Genomic DNA, 6411 nt, shown 5'->3' with positions numbered 1-6411 from the left:
CAGCCTCCAGGTATGGGGTCAGGACTCCAACCCACCTCCCGCTCTGCCCCAGGGGCTCCCTGGGTCACCCCCGCTTTCTGGTGAGTCTCTGACGCATCATCTTCTCCCTCTGTCTCTTTTCCAATGAGTGTCTCTCTCTGTCTCTGTGTCTGTCTCCCCATCTCTTTTGGTCTTGTTCTGTCAGACTCCCTCTGGATCTCTTTGTCTCTCTCTCTCTCTCTCTTTAGGGTTTCCCTGCCCTTCTTTCTATCTCTGCCTCCTCCTGTGTCTCTCTCTGTCAGCTCCTCTGCCCCTGTGGGCCGGCACCACCAGGGCAAGAGTGACCCGGGTCATCTCTTGGGAATTCTTGGAAGCCAAGGCAGGCCCAGACCAGGTCCTGATGCCCTCCCTGCTCCGTTCAGTACCACTGGAAAGGAGGTGGCCTTAGCTTCTTAGCTTGTCACTCAAGACTCCTGCCCTCTGCTCCCCAGCTGTCCCCAACACTGCTTCCCAGGGAGGGCTCCATTTCCCCACCTTCAGGCCTTGGCATGTGTGGGCATCCCCCCAACCCCCTGCCATGCTCGTCCCTTCTGTCCTCCAGCAACCTGGGGTAGGATTTCTTGCCTTCAGAAAAGTATATTCATTCATTCATTCATTCATCCATTCATTCACATGATGAACACAGAGGGCCTTGCCCACGCTGAGCCCCAGCAGCATAAGCACAGAATATGGGGGCTATTATTATTATTGTTGTTATTTAATCATCAGGTTGGAACTGTGAGCTGCTCCAAAGCATCATCTGTGGCCTCCTGAGCACCCGGCCTCCAGAAGATCAGAAAATCCTTGTTAATTAAAGTGAAGAACTAACCCCCTATACATTCACACACTCCCTCCCACACACTTATACCCCCCTCCACACACACACACACACACACACACACACACACACACTCTTCTAGGACTAGAAAGCTTGTATTCATTCTTTAAAGTCCAGATCAGATGGCTCCTCCTCCAGAAAGCCCTCCTGGACTCCTAGACAGAGAGCCCCGGGGCCTCCAGCCCAGCATCAAAGCTTCTGTGTGGGATGAAGTAGACGGAGTGAGGCTTCTGTGTTTCCTGCCCAAGACCACAGAAGGATGGGATAAAGGGAGACTGGGCAGTGGCCAGCACCACTGGGGAGCACGGGTGTCAGGCTCAGATATAGAGTCATTGCTTCCCTCTACCACCCCCCCCTTAAGCCAGCTTCCTTTTCTTTGTCATGTGGAGAACTCCCATCCCCCACCCCCCATCAGCATGGGGGCCCAAACGGTAGCAAACTGAACATTCTGGAAGCTTTCTCATGCCCCAAGGACACTGGGGAGAAGCCACTGGCTTCTCCCCATGCTCAGGAATCAAGGGGACTCTGCCCAGATCCCTCCTCAACTCCATTCTCCATCACTCTGCCTTATCTCACCCCTTCCCACATCCTGGTTGTGCAGACCCCCCCTTCCTCTTATGATCTAAGCAAATCATCATAATTGCCTCTCTACGAATGTCAGTGATCAAAAGAGTGGAGTCTGGTGCCAGGAGCCATGCTGAGCACTGCACTCAGAGCACCTCACTTCAGCCTCCCCGAACCTTAAGAGGTGGAAAACTGTATTTATTTCCATTTACAGAGGAGGAAGCTGAGGCTCCGAGTCGCCTCCCGAGGGTCACCCTGCTTGTGAATGGCAGAGCAGAAACCTGACCCAGCTCCCTCTAGAACAGAGCTGGAGAGAGGTCCTGAGACCCCCACCATGTCTCTCTGGGCCCCTTCTCCTGTCCTCTGATGGTCTCAGACTAAGTCATCAGAGGTCAGCTCCCTCCACTCCCTCCCCCTGCCCCACCCCTGCCTCCTGGGAGTCCCTGGGACCAGCCTCTCCACAGGTGGTGAGGCTAATTCCAGGCCTGACACCACCAGCTCAGGAAAGGGATCCCTCCCCCAGGAGCTGCGGGCTAGCTGGCTAGCTAGCTCGGTGGCCTTGTAGGGTAGACCCTTGTCACTGGAATGTCCTCTTGTTCAGGGAGCTCCCGGAGTGGAATCTGATGCTGGGGAGAGGAGAAGGAGGCTAGGAATGGCATTAAAGCTCTGCTCTGCCCCCTGCCCTGTAGCCTTGGGACTTGTGCCCTGTCTGTGTACCTGCCCCAGGGACGCCCGAGGAGTGCTGACCAGGGCTGGAAGTGTCGGCCAGGGTTCCTGGGGGCCCTGGCCCAGCTGTCCAGGCTGTGGGGCATGAGGCGGGTGGAAACTACCATTTATCCCTCCGGAGGTGTGAACCCCCGCCTCCCCACACTGGTTTCTGAGGATGGTGGTGAGCACAGAGGGACCCATCGCCACCCTGGCCACCTCACAGCCATGACACTTGGGGGCATTTATTGAGCATCTACTACATGGCAGGCACTGTGTGGGCCTTGAAGACATGGTGGTGGACACGAGTCAGCCCAGGGAGAGAGGTGACCAATAACTACAGTTAGGGAATTCTTTATAGTAGGCTAAACTGCCATCTTAGGTTGGGCTCCCCGAGAAGGAGACCCTGAGACAAGAATTCAAAGGCAAGTGATTTACCTGGGAGGCAACCCGAGGAGACATGGGTAGCAGGTGGGGAGGTGGGTCAGAGAAGGGAAGGAGGCCGGTAAAAGGGCGCCTGGATGAAGCCAGTTACCTCTCTGGACAACTGAGGCGCAGTCCCACTGGGCGCCTCTGGGGGCGCAGCAGAGAACACGCTCCTCGGAGTTGTAGGGGCTGAGGGCGTGGTAGGCTGGGGTATTTATGCACCAATCCCCATCCTCCTTGATTGAACGATGCTTGTGTATATGGGGGGTGTTGATTGGCCAGCACTTCTGGCCTGCCCTTGCGTGGGGCACCGGTCGGTTCCCCAATCCCCCACCCCATTCAGGTGCTGGAAGAAGGAAACCCTTTGTGCCAGGGGGAGCAGTGGGAGCCGAGGGCACCAAGATAGGCACTGAGCATGTCGGTGAAATGTTAATTTTAACACTTAATGTTAATATGCAACGTGGGGACATGATCGGCCTTGGGTGGAAGTCAGGGAAGACTTCCCGGAGGAGGTGACAACTGAAGTAGGTCTGAAAGAGGACCGAGGGTGGGGTGGGGGTGGGGGGGAGTAGAAACAGGTGTTGCATATATGAAGACCACGGGTGAGAGAGTCCTAGAGGAGGTGAGTAGGCCTTGACTGTGGAGAGATGGGCAGAAAGAGTGTGGGAGGTGGGAAATGAGAACACTAGGGTCAGATGACAGAGGAGAGTATGGGGGGGGGGGGCCTCGATGTGTCTCCTGGAGTTTGAGGCACCAGAGAGACCAAGGGAGCCAGAGTGAACTTACTGTTGGTGGACAAGAGCAAAGATCTCCTCCTCTGGCATCCTGTGAAGTCTTGCTGATTGAATAACATGACAACAACGGTCATCAAAGTGGCACTGGCTAAGGATGATCCAGATTATCTTCTTGGTGGGTCACATGCTGCGTGTGTAGTATTTGTGTGAGGGGGGTTTCGCTGACCCTTCACCCAGACCCTTGTTCAGTAAGAACTTGGAGCCCCCACCCCCGCACGCCCACAAGGGAAATGCTCACCAAGGTCACCCAGCTGGCATGTGCCAAAGCCAGGATTTGAACCTGAGTCTGTCTGATACCCTGGGACCTGAGACCACCACTGCTCCAGCCCCACTGCCGTGTTTACTAAGCCAGTGTGGGGTGGAGGAAGCAAAGGGCCCTGTGTCCTCCTAGAAATCTCGGAGACAGACTTCAGGGGAACTGTGTGGGTTACAGAGCTTGGCCACAAATGCCGAAAAGCAGGCATGACCACGAGCTCTGTGGCACCATCATGATAATTAGTGATAATTATAGTTAACACTGACATGGCTCCCAATCAGCTCATGCTCTTCTAAGTGCCTTGCATATATAAGCTCATATATTAATTTTCACCTAACCCTTTGAGATAGAGGCTATTACTATTTCCATCATATAGCAGGATAAACTGGAGCACAGAGAAGTCAAGTGACTTGCTCAAGGTGACACAGCTAAAAAGTAACAGAATCAGGATTTGAACCCAGGTGGTCTGACTCTAGAGTCTACTCATTGAACCACTACACTATACCCTGAGCAGACTTTTGTGCTTGACCTTCAGCCCCAATTACCCTTACAAACAGTAGCCACCACCCATTGGGTGTCAGTGCCACCACTACTGGGAAACAATCTTTGTGAGTGGCATTTCTGTACAACTTGCAAACAGTGGCATGGGCAAGGTTTTTTTGGTTGTCTTTTCAAGGATGTTTGTATAGCAAACAGCCATGGAAGATAGTTTCTTCCTGCAGAGCAGACAGCAGGTTTGTTTGCTGTCCCTATGATAACGATAATGCCTCCCTCTGAGATAAAGGTGGAGCAGGTTTGTGTGTAATCTACTAGAAAAGTCTGGAATTTCTCAGCGTAGAGCTCCCCGGCTGTGGTTCAAGCACATTTTGTGTCCATTACCTACCTGGGATCACCTGAATGGTCCCTGTGGGACTTGGGAAGAACTGGCACAAACAGGAAGTTCATGCCACCTGCATTGCAAGTAATAAAGTCTTTTGTCTCTGACCCTGGAGTCTCATGTCTTCTGCCAGCATCCAAAACTGTATCAGGTTAAATTGTCAGCTTGCAGGGAGGGTGACAACCCAGACCCTTCATAGTTCTTGATACTTATTTGCTCTCTCTGATGCCACGTGTCACCAGGGTGTCTCTCATGGGATCCTGGATTTTATCCTCTCACCTTTGCTGTTGCCTTTCTGAGCTAGTGCAGAATGGAGTGGTGAAGAGTTAAAGCATGCAATCTTTTTAAGGTTTATCTCTCACCTTTGGTGCTCCTGATGTTTCAGGCCAGATCGTTCTGTGATGGTTCAAGGCCGTCCTGTGCAGTGGATACTGTGGAGCAGCATCCCTGGCCTCTACCCATTAGATGCCATGAGCACCCCACCCCCAGTCATGACAACCCTAAAATGTTTCCATACATTGCCAACTGTCCCCTGTGGGGGGGGGGGGCGGCAAGCTAAATTGTTCTTGAGAATCACTCCTTCTAGGAAGGATCAACATCTTTCTACTCCCACATTTATATGGAAATGATTCCTGAAATGCCCTCAGTTTGAACACTGGCATATCAGAATTCCTGGGACTTTGAATGAATGGATTAATGATAAAAAGTAACAACATGGTGCACCCATGTTCATAGCAGCATTAGTCACAATAGCCTACAGCTGGAAGCACCCCGTGTATCCACTGATGGATGAATGGATAAAGATAAATGTGTCATATCTATACAATGGATTACTCAACCTTCCAAAGAAAGGAAATTCTGACACACACTATAACATGGTTGAACCTTGACAATGTCATGCTGAGTGAAAGAAGCAAGTCACGAAAGCATAAATACTGTCTGATGCCACCTATAGGAGGTCCCTAGAGGAGTCAAATTCATAGAGACAGGAAGTAGGATGGGGGATGCCAGGGGCTGGGGGAGGGGGATGGTGAGTTAGTGTTTCAATGGGGACAGAGTTCTGGTTTTTCAAGATGATAAGAGTTGTGGGGATGGACGGTGGTGATGGTTGCACAACCACGGGAATGTACTTAATGCCACTGAAGTGAACACTGAAAAATGGTGAAGATGGTAAATTTCATGTTAAGTGTTATGTGTATTTTACCATGGAATATGCAACATGGGGACTTGATTAGCCTTGGGTGGAAGTCAGGGAAGCCTTCCCCAAGGAGGTGGCATTGAAGTGAGGTCTAAAGGACGACTGAGAGGTGGGGTGGTAGAAACAGGTGTTGCATATATAAAGACCACAGGTGAGTAGTCTTTTATTTATTTTTTATTTGTTTTTATTTTTTAATTTAATTTTTAAATTTAATTAATTAATTTTTTTTTTGTTGTTTTTGAGAAAGAGAGAGAAAACATGAGCAGGGGAGAAGGGGCAGAGGGAGAATCTCAAGCAGGCTCCACGCTCAGGGTGGAGCCCAACTTGGAGTTCAATCCCACGACACTGGGATCATGACCTGAGCTGAAATCAAGAGTCAGACGCTCAACCCACTGAGCCACCCAGGTGCCCCTTACCACATTTTTTAGAAGTAACAATTAATAGCATTTGTTGAACACTTACTATGTGCCAGGCACTGAGTGTTTTAGATGCCATGTCTCAGCATTTACAAACTTCAGTCATTCCTATATCACCTCTACCTTCCTGTGCATGTCTTACTTTGGGTTTCCCTAAAAGTAGACCCCAAAACAAGGATCTTGCCCGTCATGGATGCCACACCTTATCTTGTGTCACCCTGCTCACATCCCTGTGCTTTACGGGTTAATACCTTTATCTTACATAAGAGAAAACCCAGGCTGGCCCAAGGCTACATGGGAAGGAAAAGGCTGGCTTCCA

This window comes from Prionailurus bengalensis, chromosome A2 (assembly GCF_016509475.1).
Source record: "Prionailurus bengalensis isolate Pbe53 chromosome A2, Fcat_Pben_1.1_paternal_pri, whole genome shotgun sequence".
In the NCBI taxonomy this organism is placed as follows: Eukaryota; Metazoa; Chordata; class Mammalia; order Carnivora; family Felidae; genus Prionailurus; species Prionailurus bengalensis.
Note: the sequence above shows the minus strand (reverse complement) of the source record.